The 12513-nt window shown below is 47.6% G+C and overlaps 1 protein-coding gene across 15 annotated transcripts in view; it reads right to left on the bottom strand.

Moving 5' to 3' along the window:
- LOC1273326 (dipeptidase 1) overlaps positions 1-11592 on the bottom strand; it is a 127285-nt gene extending 115693 nt beyond the window's left edge. For 9 of the 15 annotated variants that reach the window (XM_061644819.1, XM_061644820.1, XM_061644822.1 and 6 more), the window contains exon 1: positions 10563-11592. The gene's annotated coding sequence lies outside the window, so the exon portion shown is untranslated. The remainder of the gene's footprint in view (positions 1-10562) is intronic. The other 6 variants (XM_312292.6, XM_061644832.1, XM_061644828.1 and 3 more) reach the window with 2 other exon arrangements.
- Between the last annotated feature and the right edge of the window lie 921 nt (positions 11593-12513).

Raw genomic sequence — 12513 nt, 5'->3', positions numbered from 1 at the left:
TCACAGTGGGTTGTGTTGCTGGACGAAAGCACTTTCGCAAAGGGTGTAATGGACGGTGGGAGCTGCTGCCATCAATCAATCAGCACAAAACGGTAGCTGCAAATACGAGAAGGTAATAAATCGACACATCGTCCAGTGCTGGCTATCAATCAATGCAAAAGTATGCCGCCTGCACCTCGATCCCGGGAGTGAACCTGTTGGGGCGAAACTCCCGCCGCCATGCTCTTTCTATTTGCTAATAAGATTTCCAGCCACGCTTTCGGCGCAACGCTTAGCAACGGAGCGAAAGCTGCACGGGTTGAGGGTGTTTGTTTTCTCTTTTCTTTTCGTTTTGTTCTACCACTTGGGTAGGGGCATCCACGGTACCCTTTTTTAGTTTCCGTGGCACCCCAAACGTCGGTTTGTTAGCATTCTCCACCCTCTCGTCCGCAGCGGGTCCGGGTCAAAGTTCCGGGCTGTAAGATTAATTGAGTGTAAAGTGAAACTTGCCCCGGCTGGCTCATGATGACATGGCTGAACCACGCTTTTCCCTTTACTCCCCTTTAGTCTCGCTCCTCTTTCTCATCCTTTACACACAAGATCGATCGAGCGGTGAGCGCGTGCCCGCTCGCCTTCCAACCGAGACGGAAGGCTTTTGGTGCGCCATCTTAATATCCTAATTGAACCCCCGGCCCCTACCCTTTGCGTTTGGCTTGAATTGGCTTGCCCGAGCGACGGCTGCCCCCGGAAACCACTCTGGCCCTCTTTTCGTCTCTCCAGGAAAGGTTAAAAGTACGAGCGCAAATAAAGTGTTGATTAGTGATTAATTATGAAAAGCTTCTGTTTTTCGTGCTCCGGTTTCGCACAGTTCCATCCGCACATTGTGCCCTTCCCCGCATCGCTCCCGTCACTTCCGGGACCAGCTCGTGTGGGTGAGAAGGTCCGTTAAGATAACAAACCCAACGCTGTGTGTGTGTGTGCGGGTGAGTGCTGGTGGAAAAGTTTTCTGTGAAATTTTAAAGGTGCTTAATTTGAGTTGTACACTCTTTCTTGGGCTACCATGACACGACTCACTTTGAGCGATGGCCGTCACCAGTCATTGATAACTGGAAGCGTCCCGTCGAGCAGTGCAGGCGTCGCGCAGCACACTTTCACCGCGTCTTCGGGGCACGTTTATTACTTTGATCAATTATTGGTAAATTAATTTACGGCTCAACAGATGCTCATTGATTTCGGCTACCTACTTGCTGCAATCAATCGTTCGGACCGGTGGGAGGCATTTCATTAAACCGGCGCTCATTACGGAGGTTCGGGTTCATTTTTATCTCGCACTACAATGCGATGTGCTGATTAATTAATGGCACACCTTTCGGGCGAATGTTAGTTTAATGAGCTTGCGTGGAACAAAATCTCATTTAATGCTTCAAATAATGATGTCGCTATACGTCTATATTTGCACGAACGCAACGCAGTCAAGGGTGTAAGAAGTAGTTCCGTCAATATAATAAATTGCTAGCCAGTACTTATTCATGTTATACCTTCGCTGTTAACCAGAGCACAGTGAATTAAACAATGTTGTAAGCTAATCACGCATGGGATAGCGTGAATGAAAGGAGCTTGAACGTTTTGTATTTAAAACAACATTCCCAGCTTCCGTGAATGTAGTTATTATGAATTCTTCTTCTTCTTTGGCTCAACAACCGATGTCGGTCAAGGCCTGCCTGTACCCTTTCAGTGACTAATGAATTATGATTATGAATTATTTACGCAAAATATCTTTAACAGGTTAATTTGTGGTTCTTATTTGATTCTAGTGATTCAAATGATGTATTTCTTATTCCAAATTTTAGTTCACATTCAAAGTTTTCCTCGTGGCTAAACAATGGTCTCACGTACTAAACCAAACTTACATACTTGCACTTGTTAGCAAGTAGCACGAATATAGAGTAAAGAGTTTAGAAAGAGGATAGTAGACAGAACGAACGGAATGTTAGGAGAGATTAAAATCATACAAGTTGAATGTGTAGTCAATCATTTGCTTAGCAAGTAACAGAGGATATCTCTTCGTCCTATAGCTGTGCGACGTATAGGAACAAGTAATGCAGGACGAGTATGAAGGACACGAGACGTTACATATAAGGGGAAGGACGAAAGTAACGATGATGCATCGACACAGTGGAGAAGAAGTGAGGCTAAGAAGGAAAATTGGGCAATGGATTGGCAGGATTCTAGGGACATTGAACCGAGCTAACGACATATTTCCTCATCAGAAGGAAAAGCAGAGGAGTTAACCCCAAGATCTCTGCGAGCAGCAAGTCTTGCAAAGAACCTCTGCACATTCTCAGCAACGTCTCAATACGGACCCTGGCCGACGGCGATGAGATAACCGAACAGTATTCAAGCAGGGACCGTACCAAAGATCAAAATAGTATCTTAAAGCATAGAGGATCGAAGAAATCATATGCCACACGTTTCAACACTCCAAGCGTTTTACGGGCCCTAGTGACCAGGGAGTTAAAATGGTTGGAGAATGTAAGACCACATCCAGCAAAACTCCAAAGTCCTTGACGACAAAGACGCAGTCATATCATATAATTTCCTGAAACTGACCAATTGTGGACTAAAAGGTATTCAAACAGGCGTTTAAGTAACCCAATCCACACGTTTAGCAATGCTTTCAAACGTTCTTTTTTTGCTTTCTAGCCATTGATGAAGCTTTAAGAGCCCTATCAAATGACAGCTAATGTCGGTTGAAGTGACGATAAACTGTTTCCCACGTATTGATGTGCTGGTTGCCATCAGCAGGTTGGCGCTTTGATTAAAGGCATCAAGTGCAGCTTTAACGTACACACACTGATGGACGCGAGTACCGCGCGATAAGTACCGACGTGCTTCAGCGCAATACGAAAGCACAAGTACACAATATAACAATTTCTCAAACCCGTCCGAGCAAAACTTCGCCCCCTTCGCTCCCGTGTACCTCGGGTGTGTGTGTGTGAACATTAAATGTCCGCAATGGATGGTGAGATTACACGCAAGATAAATTACACAAACGTACTTGCGGCAGGGAACCACTCCCGGAGAGTATTAACGGTTTGCAGTGGGAGAGGCGTACCATAGCAGAGCGAACCCCCCTGCCACCCGTTTCCTAAAGCGGCAAAAGCTATAAAAGAGTTCAATATTAACCCCCCGACCGCAAGGGTGGATAAGGGTTGGGGATGTGGATGTGCGATGATCGTACCACTGCGCGTAATTTACGACCTTCCATCCAGACAGAGGAGCAGCGTGAAGGGGGGGGGGGCATAGCCTCTGTCAAACGGATCGTATAAAGTCGTGAGAAAATCCCCCCGCGCTACAATAAATACGAAAAACCCTTCAGGCACACATCACGCTGTTATGGTTTGGTTTGGCGAAGAGGTTGAGCATCTCCCGAAACAATGTCGACGCTGGTTTCGGGACGATGATTATGATGGCTCCAGTGCTTGACGAACCGTGCCAGCGTAACGGCAGCGCAAACGGGAAAGCACGGCGCACACGAGCGCCACCCTGGGCTTGGCCCTGGTTTTGCCTAATCCGGTAGCGGAAAGCATAATTCACGCGGGAGGTTTTCCGCGCATCGCTCGCACGCATTTCGCAAGTGTACTGTTTTGTTGTTTTATTATTTTGGAAAAAAGCTCGCTTTTCAGCGCGCTCACCAACAGCAAGGAACACCGACCACCGACCACCGACGACGACGGCTAAAATCCTGAAGCGGAACGCCGGTTTCGAGCTGATGCAGCGGGCGCCGAAAGTAACGCAAAACAATAGCGCGTTCGACGGATCTGGACAGATTTTGATGAGCCGGCGAACGGAACCGGAAAACAGTGTCCATATCCGGTTGCGGTTGAGATTTTCGAGCTGTGTTGCCAGCAGGCGTGAGTGTGTGAGTGCGTGTATGTGCACAAATCAGCTCCATTTACCGCCCCTCGGCGCCGTAAATGTAATAACGCCGTGCTCTCTTTTATTTTGGGTTTTTTTTTACTCAAGCTCTACATCCCATTGTGGGTTCGATGGTAGTAGCTACTTGAAGGCATCCTTTTGTTGGTAAATGAAAAGAAAAACCACACCAGCAACGAGAGTTCATGGGGCGAAGGGACGTACAGGGCGGTGTAACATGCCATAACTCTAACTCTTCATACCGCCCGTAACCGCTTTGCCGAGCGTGCAATGTCTTGGATAATGTTTCTTTTACCGGTTTGCGTTTGGGGTTTGTATGTGTGTGTGTGTTGTTTTTGCGTACTCGCTCACTCTCTTTTGTGTTCCGGTGGTTTGCTGCTGGTCGAGATCGGAAGCAAACATAAGGACGGCACGCAACGTAACCGTGGGAATGGGCGAACGCGAACAACCGGCCGAGGGTATTTGAAATACTTCACGCTCGAGCGCCACTCGTGAGCATTCTCATAAATCACTTCCGAAGCGCTAAGCCAGTCGCCCGCGCTGAGCCAGTCGAGTGGAAAACTCCAAACCGGGGGGGGGGGGGGGGGTGAAAATCGGACACTAACCAAATACACTCACACACACACACGGTTGCTCGTGTGGTGCCTGCACATAATGCCCGGTTTTGGCGGAGTGGATTGATTTAAATTAATTCCCAGCACCACTCGCTTCATCGCACCAGCCGAGGATGAGGGGATGCCCACCCGCTCTAAAGTACTCCACAGCAACCTGACCGTCCTTCTTACCGAACCGGAACCGGTAATTGTTTCGTCCAGTGTCAAATGGTGTGCTTTTTTTTTGGTGGTGTGTACATTCTGCTACATTTTCTCTTTCAACATGAACAACAAAATGGGAGCTATTTTTTTTTTTTTTTGGTTGTTGCCCGTGAGTTTTATCCTATTTTTAGTGACAATGAAAAATATGTCGAGCAAAAAAAAGCCTGATTGTGTCTGTGGATTATAAGCACATCGTTGGGCCGCTTTTCTCCGCCGAAGCGTCAAAACATTGTTTTCGCTCCTTCCTTTCGGTGGTTTTATCGAGTGTGTGGGTGTGGAACAAACAAGACAAAGGCCGGAGAGTTCGAAACAAGCATATTTAAAGCGCAAGCAGCACATGGTGCGTGGTGGGGTTGAGTTATTTCCGTCCATCCGGTGTGTGGGAACGTAGGATTGATGAAAACCACCACCACCAGCAGCACTGCGAGCCTCCAAACCAGTATCGCCAGTGAGGTGTGACAGATTTTTTCTTTATGCGCCTCACATGGCAGGATGGAAAATGGTGTGCAGTAGGCAGTGGGAGTATTACCGGGGAAGCATTTTTCCGAAGCTTTTAAGAGCCAGTTCCAGCGCTTCCGGGACGAACCGCTGTCAGCTGAAGCTGACGTGTGCGGGATTCTGTGATGTGCGAACGCGGCCCCCCGGTGCCATAATCAGTCCGTGCCAAATCGTGAACCAATGCTCGTATATGGGGACGACGGACGAAAAGCTACCGCTCATTGACATTATGTGATGCAGCGGGGAGGTTTTTTTTGTTTGTTTGTTTTTTGCTTTGGTTTTGTGTGTCGAGTATGTGTTTTATTCCTCCAATGTACCACTCCGCACAGTTTCGTGTTTTTTTGTTGTTGTATATCACAAACCGGGTTTTAGCTTCGGTTGAGCAGAATAGTTGATTGATTGGCACTAATGATGACACAATTTATAACAAGTTCGTTTCGGGCCGGTCGGAGTTTTTCGACGTTTGACGGGTGGTTGTTTGGGTCGAATGTCAATGTAGCGGGCTTTGAATTTGTTGCATCTGAAGTACTGCGGGGAAGAGGACGCTTGTTTTTTTTTTTTTTTTTTTTTTTTTGTTGATTGTGAAGGGTTGTGATTTCTGCCCTTGCATCACCGGCACAGGCTCAAGCGCGACGTCACAAATGCTCACCGCACGGCTGACTGGTTTTGACAGTACCGGCGATGAACGTGGACGTTAAAGTGCACATTAATTTTGCATAAGCGGTGAGTTTGCAAGGGCTGGAAAATGGTGAGTGACAGTGGTTGTTGAATTTCAATAAATCTCTGCTACGCTATTTTATCAAATCTCTGACAAACGAGTGACCTTTTTTTGCTACGCTTTATTTTAGAAGCGACGAATTTGAAGAGCAACCCGGATTGTTCAAAAATGTCATGTTTTTGTTTGACAAGATTAAAAGTACGTTGTATACAAAAACTATTTGTTTTATTTGATCCGTCCTCTATTCAAACGAATTTGATGAACCCTGTTCGGGAAAGACAAGCTTGTTATCAATTTAAGGAATGCTGACCCTAACCGGTAAGCTGAGCTGTTTGGATAAGCTTTTTGGCTGTTCAGCAACACTTTTATGAATCATTGTCCGTCGTTCTCAAACAAATAGAAGCGCTGGAGAGAAATTGAGTACACTTAATCTTCACCATCTCTTTTGCCGCACTCAACAACTGTTGCCATGTACGATGTCTTGACCTTCCGTTGCCTCGAATGATGTCTAAAAAATGTACTTTAAATCTCAATTGCACAAAAAGGCAAACGGGCGAACGAACGATAACAAAACAAACAAACACAAAAACACCCAAACAACAAAATTGTATACTCATTTCCGGTTGCCGGTTGGACACTATCACCGATGCAGAACGGCGCCACGGCGCTTCAAATAATGCTCGTCTTTTCTCACATTTGCAAGTTTAATTAAATTCCACGGGTCGTCCCAGTGCCTCCTCCTCCGCTGCAGCAGCGTTCCTGGTGCGTCATTTATTTTGTCTCGGCGAAATCGGCGAAAAACACCCCCAAAACACTGAACCAGAAATCCGCCTGTTTGCGCTCCGCTGCCAGCTTCCAGCGCCCAGTGCGACCAACATTACCAGGGACGGAAGCGAACGAACGATTCCGCTGGTGGCCGTGGCGGATCAAGGTTTCGGGCTCTTGTTCTATGACGTTTTCTTCGTTTCCGTTGCTGTTTCCGGCTTCCGGGTCGGGGCGAATATCTAAGTCCGTCCAAGCACCAAGCAGTCGAAACGGTGGAGCTGTAGGGGTTTTGCAAAATGTGCGTGGGATTTTTGAATTTTATCTTAAACCCCGTTTTTTTTTGGTCGAGCGTGGCAGGATAAGCTGGAGGGAAATAAGTCAAAACAACGACGCACAGTGGCATAGAGATAGACACAACAAAACGGATTTCACCCTTCTAAGCTTGCTAAAGCGCACAAGATCTCTTGCAGACGGACTTTTTCTTTTTCTACGGAATGTACTGTTTTTACAACTCTCACACACAGATGCTGCCGGTGTGTTGGGTGAGTGAATATTGCAGTCATAGAGCTTTTATCTTGCGAAAGCAAACTACAGAACAGAGGCAGTATTTTGTTTTATCTGTCCATTTTCCCAGCACTGTGTGTTCCAGCTTTGATAAGCGCCAGTTGCACTCCGGGTAGCACTGACAGTTCCCGGGACAGCCAGCAACTGTAAGTGGGAAAAATATTTTTCCCGAGAATTCTAATCGGCTCCCAATGGGGCCAACTTTGCATTGCCGGCCAGCATGAGTTCCTGTGAAACGATGTAACTGTCACAACCATTGCATTTCGCTTGAATTTTCTCGATGTCTCGATGATGGCCCAGCAGCGCAGAACCGTTGCATCAGGTGAAGCTGAGTCTCGGCGTACACCTTTGTTCTAAAGTTTGATTGAATTTTTTCGCAGGAAAAATTCACCAGATAGCGAGAAATGGCAGAGAGCAACAATTTCTGGAATGCTCAATAAAATGTAAATGCTGTGCAGGTGTGTAGCACTTAGTTACCTTTCTACTCTTGCCACTGTTCTCTCTTCTTCGCTCTCTTTATTTGTTTTGGCAAAAATTTACCTTCCAAATTCACAATTGATAGGATCCAACCCAAGACATTCCTTTATTCATTCCAGCGCGGAGGAACCAACCAACATAAGTAAAAACCGTTCAACCAAATCACTCGCTGGTTCGAGGAATCGTTACTCATTCGCAATGGTTTATTTCCCGGGAAAGACAATGGAAGTGGGAAAATCAAAAGGAAACAACAACAACCGCCTCAGTTCACACAGTTTTGCCGCTGTAGCACGGTACCGGAGCCATGGACGCTTCCGGTACGCTGATTCTTAACCACCGGTGCTATAAATTTCCACCCACTGCCAAGCGCTGGACCAAGTGTATCGATGAGGGTTGGAACCATTGGCTGCCATTGGTGTTTATTTTTAGCCAAGCGAAACAGCACGATTTGCCTCCGATTGTGCTAAATGTTACTGCCAGCGAATGCAAATTAGAATACGCTTTCGTAATAACTTTGCGCCCCGGCGCAGATCAACGAACGCGATAAAGTCAAATCGGTGTCACACTGGTGGCCGGGGAAAAGTGATGCAGAAAGCAGAAAGACAGACCCACCCAACGCAACGCAACCGGGCGTAGTATCGAGTGTGTGCGACGCGAACGCCGTTCGGTTGGCAGCGCTTTGTACGCTTCAGCTTCAAGTTTGACCGAGCAAAGCATCACAGCATCATCGGCTAATGAACCATTGCTAATGCCAAGCAGCTTTTTCAAAAATCCCACTACATACCCATTGCTTTCTTTGGTTCCGGTTTTCCCACCGCTCGCACACTCCATACTCTCCCTAAGCTCACTGTCAAGTGTATCGCTGCGAAGGCTACACTATATCTCTTTTAATCCATCTCGCTGGCTTCGTGCTCCGTATCGATTCTCGCTTTCGTGTGGGAGGTTTGTTTCTTTTTTGAAAGCTTCTGTTCGGCTCTCGGCTTTCACAACAAACACTGCCCATTTTTTTTTTTTCGTTTTCCTCTAACGATACTTTAGCTTGTGTTTTGCTTGCTCTCGCGCATTTGCTTCCCCAGTGTTTGAAATTTGAATATTATCGCGTTACAGTATCGGAGTGGTTTTGTTCGTTGGGCCGTTCCAAACCCGACCACGGGTAGACTTCAGCTTCCCTGAAACGCGCTTGCTCAAGTTCAAGACACGGAGAGAGACAGGCTTAAAGTGGCACCACTCACATCGCACCATGTGCCCTCAGTTCGTACGTAATGGCCACACTCGCAACGAGACGAAACATTTGCAAACCATATGGACTGGGGAATGGTTTTTGCAGTGAGTTGAGTGAACGGTACTGGATTATGCTGTATCGATTTCCCTGTTGCAAGCAAAACCAGACGGAAAAGCGATCCAACATCGGACGCAACCTTTATCAGGCTTTAATGTTTGGGAATTGCAAGCCATCCGGGAAGGAAGGGTGGCAAAGCAGCTCTTCAAAGCGCATCTATAGGCAAGCTAGAAACTCCTGTACAGACATGCAAATATGCTTGAGCACTTGGGCCATACAAAGCTCACCTTGGGCTCATCAAGTACGTCGTATTTGCAGTGGATAAACTGCTTCATCTAACCTGCCAAAGGGACGTGGTGAGTCTGACACAGTTCAACCACCTACTTCAAACTCACCTGGCCCGACACCTAGCGATACAGGGATAGTAAAAAAAACGTATGAAAAAGCTGACCTCAAACAGCCCCAATCTCATCTCCGTGATCCGTGCCAAGTGAGCTGCCAATAAAAGTGACCCACAAACACGATCTCCCGGTGGTGCTTACTATTAGCTCTTGCCATACCCTTTACTTGCCACCTTGTGACTTATCCTTTCACCGGTCATTTGGTCGTGCGGCCGTAAAAGCGCCTCTTCTCATCGAGCTTATCGTGTGTGTGTGTGTGTGTCTGTGTGTGTGTGTGTGCGGCAACGAGGAGCAACCGAAACCGGTGTATCGACTTTTGACAGGGTGGACGAAAACGAGAAGGGAACAAAGCTATTTAGCATAAAATTGCACATGATATGTTTATGACGTACCGGAGCCGATGGGACGGAAGGCTCTCTTTCTCTCTGGCGGCAAAGACACACACACACACATACGGACAAAAGGGTTGTATCAATTTGCCAGACTACACGAATCACTTGCACAGTGTTAAATTTCATCCCCAGGGCGGGCGGCCAACGGATCCGGGGACTTGTTTCGCTTGTGCCCTGGTTCGAGCACACATCGCACTATCTAAACATCGGTCGTGCATGTTGCCGTTGACGGCAAAGGTGAGCCTATGGCCCGAAGGCATGCAAATAGTAAAACCCTTTTACACCACCACCGTCCCTCCCCCTTTAGCTCTAGCCGGGCGGCAAAGGGACATACCACATGAATGCTGGTGATTATCCTGCTGGAAGCAGCAAAGGTCGTGTGTTCAGCTTTCCGATACACTCTTCGGGGCAGAGCACCCTGAATCTGTTGCGGAGCGTGACAGTGCCGAACGGCCGCCAGAGGCATGAGCGGGGTGTATCTGAGTGACACACGAAATGAGCTCGACTTCAAACGTGTGTGCGTGTGTGTGTGTGTGTGTTGGACAGTTGGAATGTCGCTTCAGTGTCGGAAAGTTTTCTTCCCAAAAAAGCCGGCACTTTCCTAGCAGCGCCAGGATATCATCTCCTGTCAAGGTGGGTCGGAAAACTTTTGCCTCCACCAAAATAAAGCTTTGCCTTTGACGTTCATCCGTCGGTGTGTGTGTGTGTGTGTGTATGTCGCTGGAAGTTTTCACTTACTTTCATCACGTCCGACGGGATGGGGCGAAGAGTCTGTCTGCTGGGACAAACAATTTTCCTGAAACAAGTCACCGTTACGTCATAACGATACAAAACTTTTCGTTCGGCACGGGGCGCATCAATCCTGCCTGCATTGATTCGCTCTGCAGAACGCACTGCCAGAAGCCGTGATTATCTCACTAACGCACACTCCCCCAAAAACACTACTAAAACACTAGTGGTATACTACTGCACACACACACATAGCACACGCAAACAAAACACCACTCCCGAAGCGTATTGTGCTGCAAACTTGTTGGGCAAAGGGCCGGTTTGCAGTTGAAACTAATTCGCACTCGCTAAAACGCTGTGGCCACAAAACCTTCACTTTGTAGTGGAATCTTCCGCAACACGAACACGTACCACGCTGACGCTGACAGCCTAGCGCCTACCAGTGCGGAAAACACCGCCGCCCACCGACCAAGGTGAAATTGTGTTTCATTTCGTGAAGCATCATTTTGTTTCGCCAACTCGGAAACGGCGAACCGGGTTTTTGCCAAAAATTCAACCCCTCCACCACTGGTTTTTGCCCACACCTCGCCCCACGGTTAGTCGAATGGGGGTTTCGATTCCCATCGATCGGCCCGTTTGACACGCATACACGCGGCTGGATGTGTGTGTGTTTTTTTTCACTCTCCTCCGTCGTTCCGTTTTCTACGCACCCAACAACCACCAGGCGTCTCCATTCCATCGGGAGCTTGACCGTGATGTTCTCGCTTCCTTCATTGCCGGCACTGTTTTGCACTGTTTCTATTTCTATTTAATATTTGACAAACCCATTCCCCATTACACGCACCAATACCGAGAGGGGTTGGAGGGGAGTTTTTTTTTCTCGCCGAGACGAACGCGCGCACTTTCGTACCCGGACACGTGCGTTTTTGGGTGTTACAACACGTTTACCTCGGCACACCGTTCGAGACGTACTGGCACTATCGGTGGCCTAGATTGGCATTCGGCATGGCACGGTTCGCAAAGCGGTGTTTGGCACCGATTTCTACACCACTACCCGAAGCCAGATGTGGCCAGATGGTTGTTTGGTGTCCTTCGCTTCTTACTTTCGTGCAGAACGGGTCTTCCCCTCGAAACCCGAACGGGCGCATTTTTCGTGAGAATTAAGACGGTGCGAGCGAGTTTTGAAGAGAAAGAGAGTGGCTCTCTCACCCTCTCGCTCTGAGTGCGTTCGTGCAGAGCGCAATGTGGAAAGCGGGGAAAATACATTATAACAGCTCATGTTCTTTGATGGTTATGATCTTGCAGAATAGCGTTGGTGTTTTTTTTATGCGAATTGAGGATTTAGAATCGAACCGTTATTTAAAGTATTGTATTCACATTCACACTCGATTTAGTTCAGTCCTTTGTTTTGTCAACTGAATCTCGATATAATTACTTCAGCATATAAATAATAATAAGCTGTAAAATGAAAATTAATTCCATAATTAAATGGATGATTTTAGGTAAAATTGTCCATCACCCTCACTATCAAAGCCAATCGGTAAAACGCACCCCACCACCCGGCCAATGACATTGATTGTGATTAGCGAAATCACACCCGAGCACCACCACCGCACACCATCCACCCAAATCCAGCTGCAGTGGATGAATATTTAATAAAGCTTACCGCGTAATCCAAACAGTGCTAACCCCATTTCTAAGCCTAATAAAACTGACCTTCCCGAACTAGCGCGCCCTTGAGCGATATCCACGACCGAGTCAGCGAGCAGCATTTCCTAAGCCAATGCTAAATCCCTGCCCCTGTCTCCACCAGCTTGCCAAAATTGCCTGCACGAGCCAACATCATTACATGGCACTCATTCTCATGGCGCAAGCGCCCTCACTCAAGCGCACGTTCGCTCTTCGCTCTACGGTGCGAAGCCGAGCCCACGCATCGAAGAGATGAGTTCCCACGAGCCTG

Source organism: Anopheles gambiae, chromosome 2 (assembly GCF_943734735.2).
Source record: "Anopheles gambiae chromosome 2, idAnoGambNW_F1_1, whole genome shotgun sequence".
NCBI classification, from domain to species: Eukaryota; Metazoa; Arthropoda; class Insecta; order Diptera; family Culicidae; genus Anopheles; species Anopheles gambiae.
The sequence above is the reverse complement of the archived record's forward strand: the minus strand, read 5'-3'. Positions and strand labels throughout refer to the sequence as shown.